We start from the raw sequence: 8001 nt of genomic DNA, 5'->3' as shown, positions 1-8001 counted from the left end.
CCCTGGCTGGCTTTGTTATGAGATTTGGTTGGAATTTTTTTTTTTAAATGTCATTTATCACGAGTTTGTGGGTCAAAAAGCCACCACCGTGTCTTCCTTTGTTGTCCGTCCTCTGGTTAGCCCAGGGGCCTCTCAGATGAGCAGTGTGAGCAACCTCAGGCAGGGTTAACACGAGGGCTAACTTGCAGTATGTGTTATTTTCATCCCCATCACACAATTGTAAAGAATTTGTCCTCCATCTGTCTGTCCTTTCGGGGTTCCCTGGGGGTCTGAGCACCTCTCTTCTCCAGGAAGAGTGTCACTTACCCGAAGGAGGCATGGCTTCCTCCCAGCCTTCTCTCTGTGGTTCTTCTCAGCAGGGAGATGGAGGAGACTTGAGAGGCACAGTCTCTATGTTGCCAAGTACTGGCAAAGAGGCTGCTTCCCTGCTGTGTAACTAGGATGCTCCACACTTTCTGGTTTTCCCAAGGTGTCAGACCCCACTGCCAGAGGGACACACCTCATTTTTTTTAATCTATAAAAAGATACTCTGTCAAAGGCCGCTCACATAGCCCAGGGGAGAGGACTTGTTTCCTATGCCCAAGGCTATGGGTTCATTCCCCAGCACTTGAAATCCATCCCTGACATTCATTTTTCTCAGACTCAGCCTTTTGTTGTATTGCTTAGAGACATCTGCTTCACCATCTGAAAGATTCCACTGGGCAGCCTGCTTATCCGTGAGAGGAAGCTTTAGGGCAATGAAGTCCATGCCACCTGATTGGGGTGGCTGAAATTCTCAGGCATTTCCCACCATTCTATATTTTATTCAGGAAATAGAATGCCTACCTGGGCTCTGCTAGGCCTGAATAGATGTCACCCCAGATTAATGTTTTACTCTGATGTCATGGTGTTAGGCATCACTTGATACATTGGGGCAGAGGATTCCTCACTTGGGGACTTGCCTCCATTGGATTGGCCCGAGGCCAACATGTCTGCAGGGAATAATCTTCTTATTACTGATTGGCGTAGGAGGGTTCAGCCCACTGTGAGCAGAACCATCACAGTGGGCAGGTGAGTCTAGGCTATATAAGAAAGAAGGTGAGCCAGCCTGGGGAACATGCCAGAGAAGTGCCTTCCTCTCTCCTTTAGTCTCTGCCTCTGCTCTCCTCAGTGATGGACTGTAACCTGTAAGCCAAAATAATCCCTTTTCTCTCCAAGTTACTTTTGGCTGTGGTGTTTATCCCAGCAGCAGAAAACGAACTAGGCTAGCTGTCTGAATTTAACTTCTTTTTCTTCAACTTCTACCATTCCCAAACCTCTGTGGCCCAGTATCACTTATCCAACACATGTAAAGAAACTGCTTGCAACTGTAGCTCATTCATCTCTTGCCGCTTGAAGCAGGGTTCCAGGACGGAGCCAGCGTGTTTCCATCTGCCCCCGGTGGAACTCTGTCGGTCTGCCCTTCTCAGTAATTTTTATTGCCTCTTCTCTCTTTCCCTTTTTGCTCTGCATGAACCTGGCTACCAAGGTGGCTGCACCCAGTGGCAAAACCCTCACCTGCCCTGGCTCAAAACAAGGAAAGACCTTGGACAGCCCTAACATCCGGGAAAGCGACCGGGAAGTGTCGTCCGCCAGGGGGTGCCCTGTCCTTACCTGGACTCTGCAGACCTGGCGTGCAGCCAGACAGCAGGTGACCATGGCTCAGGAGGGCCTTGATGGACAGGCGGCGAGTGGGTCACAGAGTCACTAATGGCCCCGCCGTCCGCCGCCCGCCGCCTGCCGCCCGCCGCCGGAGGAAATGGCCCTGCCCAAGCATCGATCTTGCACGCGGCTGAGCTGAGCCGGTGCTGTGGTTCCTGCCTCCCTCCCTTGCTAGCTTGCTTCAGTCCACCCATCTTTCCTTCCTTGATGTTTCTAACCCCAGTTTACTGTGTGTGTGCCCTCAATAGAGCAGAGCCAGCATCCTCAAGGCGCTTGTAACCATAGTTGGCCTCTGTCTGGAAGCAAATCTCTCAGCTCTCCACGGATTGCGGGCAGGAGGGAGAGGGGGGCGATTTCTACTGACACTCAGTAGCCAGCTTCCCCTTTCTTAAGAAGGTCCTGAGGGGGTCTGAACAGGTTCCTTGTGGGAAATCTGGTACTCCTGTGCCCACACTCTTGCTTAGGCTGATCCTAGAGCGTGAAGTAAGTGCTGCGAGCCAGGCACTGTGCTAGGACCGTCCCCCGCACCCCCCCCCCAAAAAAAAAAACATTTCATTCCCAATTCGCTGGACCACTCTTATTTCACAGAGGCCAAAATCTCTGGCAAGAGCAGATTTAGTGGCGACTCCCTCCACGGAGACAGGGTCTCCTGTGTCTTCCCACACCTTGCCGGGGAAATGGGACCTAAGGAGAGAATGAAGAGAAATCAGCCCCTCACTGGGTGAGCGATGGAAGGCATTTCGGAGCAAGATTAGGCAACCGAGGCTGCCGAAATAAGGCACCAGATTGCCTGGCTTCGTCTAGCCTGTTCTTTCCAGTTCACAAGACTAGAGACCGAGGTGGAGGTACAGGCAGCTTGCTTTCTCTCCCAAGCCCGTTTATGGCTTCTCATCGTGTTCATCTCCCTTTGTGCCTACGTGTTCGTAATCAAACACCCATAAACACATCGCTAACATTGGATAGGGACACCGGAAGAAGTGCGTTTGGACTTAATCTCTTTACGGGCTTCATCTCAGAGTTATGTTCGTTTGGAAGTACCAGTGAATCTTGGTGGGAGAATGTGATACCATTCAGTCCGTAACAGAGACCTAAATACGTTTTAGGTATATGCGGCCACATTCTGCAAAAACGTGCAGGCTATCTTTATTTCATATGCAAACGAACCAATTTCTGTAAACATTTTTTTCTAAAAGAAGTTGTTGAAGAGAGATATCCAAACACTAGGTACACTGCCTTAAGTAATTGTTTTTCTAGTCATGTCTTTGGAGTTTTGTTAAAGAAAAATAATGTGTGAAATCCACCTTGTAAATCAGCCGCTTTAGAAAAATGTCTGATTTGGAAGCCAATTTCTCTCTCCCCTATCAACAAACCTTTCCAAGTCCAGGTTTAAGCGGGAAAGTGTAGTACAGGAAAATGGGCACTAGGTGGCGCCCTAAGTAGTGGCAAGGAACAGGCAAACGCAGCAGGCTCTGGTTTTGGTTTGAATGAAGAATGCATTCAGTCCTTGTTGGTGGAAGCTTTAGGGTTGGAGCTTTGCAGCGTCAGGATCTTGCAGCAGAAGCGACCCGTTTAGATTCTTATCTATTTATTTTCTAGGCTATTGTTTGACCCAAAGATTTGTCTCCTCTGCCCAGCTTGCTAGGTGAAGTGAGGGTAGGTCTGTAGCTGATTTGCATCTTTAAGCGCTGTCCGGAACTGGTCAGCTGCATCTGCAGTCAACTTTGGGCGTGCTCTTCGTCAGCAGCTCTTCCCTCCGTTTCCTTTGTCCATTGAAAAAAGTTGCATCCTGCACTGGTTCCCTGCCCAAGCTGCACGTGTCACCACACAAATTGGACTGTCTCCAACCGTTCCTCCCCTGACGATCGGTCTCCGGCTTTCTCCTTTGCAGGCACTGAGAACTGGCTTTGTTTCCCTTGACATCTTGTTTCCATCTCGGCTGTTACACGAAGGAAGAGTGGCAGTGTTTGTTTATTCTTCTGGTTCCCCTTTCCTCCTGCCGGTAAGGGCAGGTCCCTTTGGGGCCCCAGCTCCCACCAGGAGCACCCCCCAGCTCCCCTAGGAACCCTTTCTGGGTTTTAGCATCGCCTTCTGTACCCGCCCCTTGAGGTTTCAGCAGGAAGCAGCTTCCTGCATGGACACCCAGGGGTTGGTTTGCCTCTGTCTATCTCTGTAAACTTCTGGAAACATCTTTATTAATTTCTCTCCAGTCAACCCTTTAGAGGTGTTGGCTTTTCCTGCAAGGTTTTGGTTGAGTCACAGAACCAGAAAACCCTCTTTGTGCCTCCATTTCTCTTCTTTCAAACGAGAGAATTCATACCCACCTTATTAATGAGGATCTTCTCTAACAGCTACTATAAACCAAGTGACTTCTGAAACCTGTTAACGTCTCTGTGCAAGCCTCTGTAATCATCAGAGCGAGCATCACAGACTAGGCCCTTGGTTCAATGTCTTCCTTCACTTATGCTAACTTTTTATCAATAGGCAGGTTAATGGATGCCTTTATGCCAAAACACCAAAGCATCCCAGAAGGCTGTCACAGCAGTGCTAGCCAACACGGCAGTCCTGACTATAGACGCAGAGGCCAGACTGCCCACAGAAGAACCCCAGGCCCTTATAAGTGGTTTTTTTTTTTTTTTTTATCTTGGGAACTTTAATATCTGTGACTGAGTCCTTTGAGTAATGCCCCTTCCCTGCCAGTCTGCCCCTTGTCAGTCTGTGGTCAGCAGGCTCCATAGCACAACTCCGATGCCACCCTGTGGTGAGACCTATTCTGTCCCCCAAACCAGCAGCATCAGAGGCCAGGGCCATCAGGGTAGAGTGCAGGTATACGTCTCGTCAGGAGCCACCCGGCTGGGGACAGTTCCCACACAGACGTTGGTCCTGTCTGGGTGACCCTGCAGTGCCCCCACAAGATGCTACTACGCATTGGGCCAGTAGGATAGGAACCATGGCACCCAGTGGTTCTATCTTCAGGCCTGGTTAGAGCTCTTCGAAGGTTCCAGTGCTCAGCTGTGGGCCCAGTCACGCCTTGTGGGCTGTCTCTGGGAAGAAGAGCTCTCGGCATCGCTGTACAGTGTCCTGAGGGGAGACCACGCTATGGCCGACAGTAGGGGGGGGGGGTCCGCGTAGATCTCAAAGTCATTCCCACCAGGACTGGTCTCATTTCCAAAGAAGTGGATGATGTCGAAGCTATCTTCATCCAGGCTGTCCAGACAGTAGCGCTTATCCCAGCCCTCGGGGAAGACATCGAAGCTTATCATGCCTCCTGTGGAAGGTGGGGATTGTGACAAAGTCCTGGGAGGGACAGGCAAGGCTGGCAGCAGGAAGGCCCACAGGGCTAACCTCGGGAGAACTGCAGCCCCTTGCCAGCGAACTCTGTCTTCAAGGCTTCCACGAACTTCTCCCGGATCTTCTTCTTCTTGTCCAGTTCTGAGAACTCGATCCGCTCCTCCAGGGTGCAGCTGCGGCCAATGGGCAAGACGTTCAGCATGCCATTCTGGAACTCAATGAAGATCCCAACGCTTCTTGGGCAGCCTGAGCAGGGCCATGTAGCTAAGGCAGAAGTTGATCAAGTCCTGCAGGAGCTCCTCCCCCAGGTGGTTCTGGATCTTCTGTTTGGAGAGTAGCCGTCCTTGTTTATACTGCACTGTCCCGTTCTCAGCAAACACGTAATCAAACTTCTCAATGACTTCGTCCCCCTCTCCCAGCTGCTCGGCGATCTTAGAGTAGTCAGATCCACCCACCACCCCGATCTGCACCCTGCTCCGCAGCTTCTGCAGGAAGGCCGATACTTCAGGGTCAATTTTCTGGCGAGCTGGCGCGAGGGTCCCGTCCAGGTCAAACAGACATAGGATGTGCTCTTTCCTGCGGGCGCCCTCGACGGCGACTGCCATGGCTGTAGCTCCAAGCGCCAAGTGCTGTTGCTGCAGCCACTGCCAGTGTCGCATGCGACTCCTTATGAGTGTTACGTGCCATATTTCCTGGTATATACTAGCCTGTTGCTCCCTCTTTTCCATCTTGCCGGCTCCTTCCACCTGCAAAACAGAAGCTGCCCAAATCCAGCTGTTGTTTATATGCAGGTACAGCGAGGCCAGGGACAGCAAACAACATTGAACAGGAGCTCTGTTGGGGGTCGGAAGTAGTCTCTGGGGGTCCTTTGCTCCTTTGGTAGCTGGACACTGGGTCCTTCCTACTCTGAGGCAGCAGTGGAGAAGCCTGGTGAGTACAATTACTCTAAGGCTCTGGACTTGAGCTGTTCATCCCAGTAGGGAGCAGGCTGGAAGTTTCTGGAAGCTTAGAGTCAGCAGGCAGGTTGAGGTGTCACAGGCCTGGAAGGACAGACCCCACCCCATTCAGCCTGGAGAGATGCTGCCCAGCAGGTGCCTGAGTGGTGAGAGCCACCAAGAGCAATCTCCCTCCTGGAGGCAGAGAGACGGAGTGACTACTTCCTGCAGAGGGGAGTTTCTCAGGACAACTCAGACATCAGCCTTTGGTTGATTTGTGCTGTCCTGTTGCTTAGCTAACAAGGCCCAGAAAGACTGGGTCAGACAGAAACCAGCACCACTTGCCTAGAGTTCCCAAGGACACCAAAAGCGCTTTGAGGACCGGACATCTCGCTCCGTGAGTGTAGAGTGCTCCCTTAGGAGTGTTCGATTCCTCCCTTCTTCATGATCGTTGTGGGCATTGCGTTGATTCTGCTCATTGGTGGATGCAACAGTGCGTCCTTGAAGGTTACAGTGAGACATTCCTGTTGTCTGGCAATATTGTAGGTGACTTACTTTGTGACACACTTGGAGATGTTCCCGTGAAGAAACAGCTCGATGCAATCCTGAGATCAGCTTCTGTGTTTGAAGCTCTTCCTCCTCCTCCTCCTCCTCCTCGTCCTCCTCTTCTTCCTCTTCCTCCTTCTTCGTCACCGCCACTGCTGCCGCTGCTGCCTCTTCCTCTTCCTTTTGGTTGCCCATTGAGACAAGGTCTCACTATGTAGCCCCAGATGGCCTGAAACTCAATATATAGCTCAGGCTGGCCTTGAACTCATGGAGACTCCCTGCCTCTGCTTCCGGAATGCTGGGACTAAAGGCAAGCACCACCACACTCAGTTACTTGCTTGTGGTGGTTGGAATATGCTTGGCCCAGGGAATGGCACTATTAGGAGGTGTGGCCTTGTTGGAGGAAGTGTGTCACTGTGTGTGGGTGAACTTGGAGATCCCCCTCCTAGCTGCCTGGAAGGGAGTCGTCTTCTGCTTGCCCTCAGAACAAGATGTAGAACTCTCAGCTCCTCTTGCACCATGCCTGCCTGGATGCTGCCATGTTCCTGCCTTGATAATGGACTGAACCTCTGAGCCTGTAAGCCAGCCTCAATTAAATGGTGTCCCTTACAAAAGTCATGGTGTCTCTCTCTTCACAGCAACAAAACCCTAATGAAGATGCCTGACATGTTCATTTATTTATAATTTCTTGAATCTTTATCCTTATAACCCCCCTAATATAAGTGTATATAGATTATGATCATTTGTTATTGTTGTTCTAAAATGATATTTTGCTTGGTTTTGATACCATCTGACCTCCCAACCCTTTTTGCAGTTAGCTCACTGTTCCATTTGTGACTACATCTTTCTCCAGGTTTCCATGTGGGCCACCATTCCTGGGTTCTAGCAAAAGTTACCTTAAAAAAAAAAAAGACATCTTATCTTATGTGGATGGGTGCTTTGCCTGCACGAATGTCTATACACCACGTGTGTGCTTACAGTTCCTGCGGAGGCCAGGGGAGGGCCTTAGACCTCCTGGAACTGGAATGACAGTGGCTGTGAGCCACCGTGTGGGAGCTCTCCTGGAAGAGCAGTCAGTGCTCTTACCCGCAGAGCCATCTCTCCAGACTCAACTGTCATCTTGTTTTTAAGCAGTCATTTCTCTTGCCTCAGGAAGTCTGTGCTGACATCTTGGGGACTCTACTGAGGATGACTGACCCTCTTCCTGTTCCTTTATGCTCAGTACTCTGGTGGGGCCCTGTTTTTTTTTTTTTGTTTGTTTTTGTTTTTTTGTTTTTTTTTATTCCCGCAGAGGAAAGAACCTGAGGCAGCTCGATTTCCAGGGCAGCTCCTTAGTCATGGAAGATGGAATTAGCCCTGGGACCTTGATCTCCTCTTCTGGCCCAAGGGTCTTCCAGGGCTTCCGCTGGGCTCATTTTCCTTCTGGGCTAACCCTGGGGGCCTGTAACAACTGAACTCTATTTGCCAGCTTGCTATGCTGAGGTAAGCCTGCTTTCCCAGGGAATCATTACCAGATGGAACCTGAGGGTGGAAGCGAGGTCAGGTATTTCCC

General features: G+C 50.7%; 1 pseudogene; it reads right to left on the bottom strand.

Annotated features, from left to right (window-relative positions):
* Positions 1-4701: 4701 nt before the first annotated feature.
* Positions 4702-5573, bottom strand: LOC110313072 (annotated as a pseudogene).
* Positions 5574-8001: the final 2428 nt, after the last annotated feature.

Source organism: Mus pahari, chromosome 23 (genome assembly GCF_900095145.1).
Source record: "Mus pahari chromosome 23, PAHARI_EIJ_v1.1, whole genome shotgun sequence".
NCBI classification, from domain to species: domain Eukaryota; kingdom Metazoa; phylum Chordata; class Mammalia; order Rodentia; family Muridae; genus Mus; species Mus pahari.
Note: the sequence above shows the minus strand (reverse complement) of the source record. Positions and strands in the feature narration are given on the sequence as shown.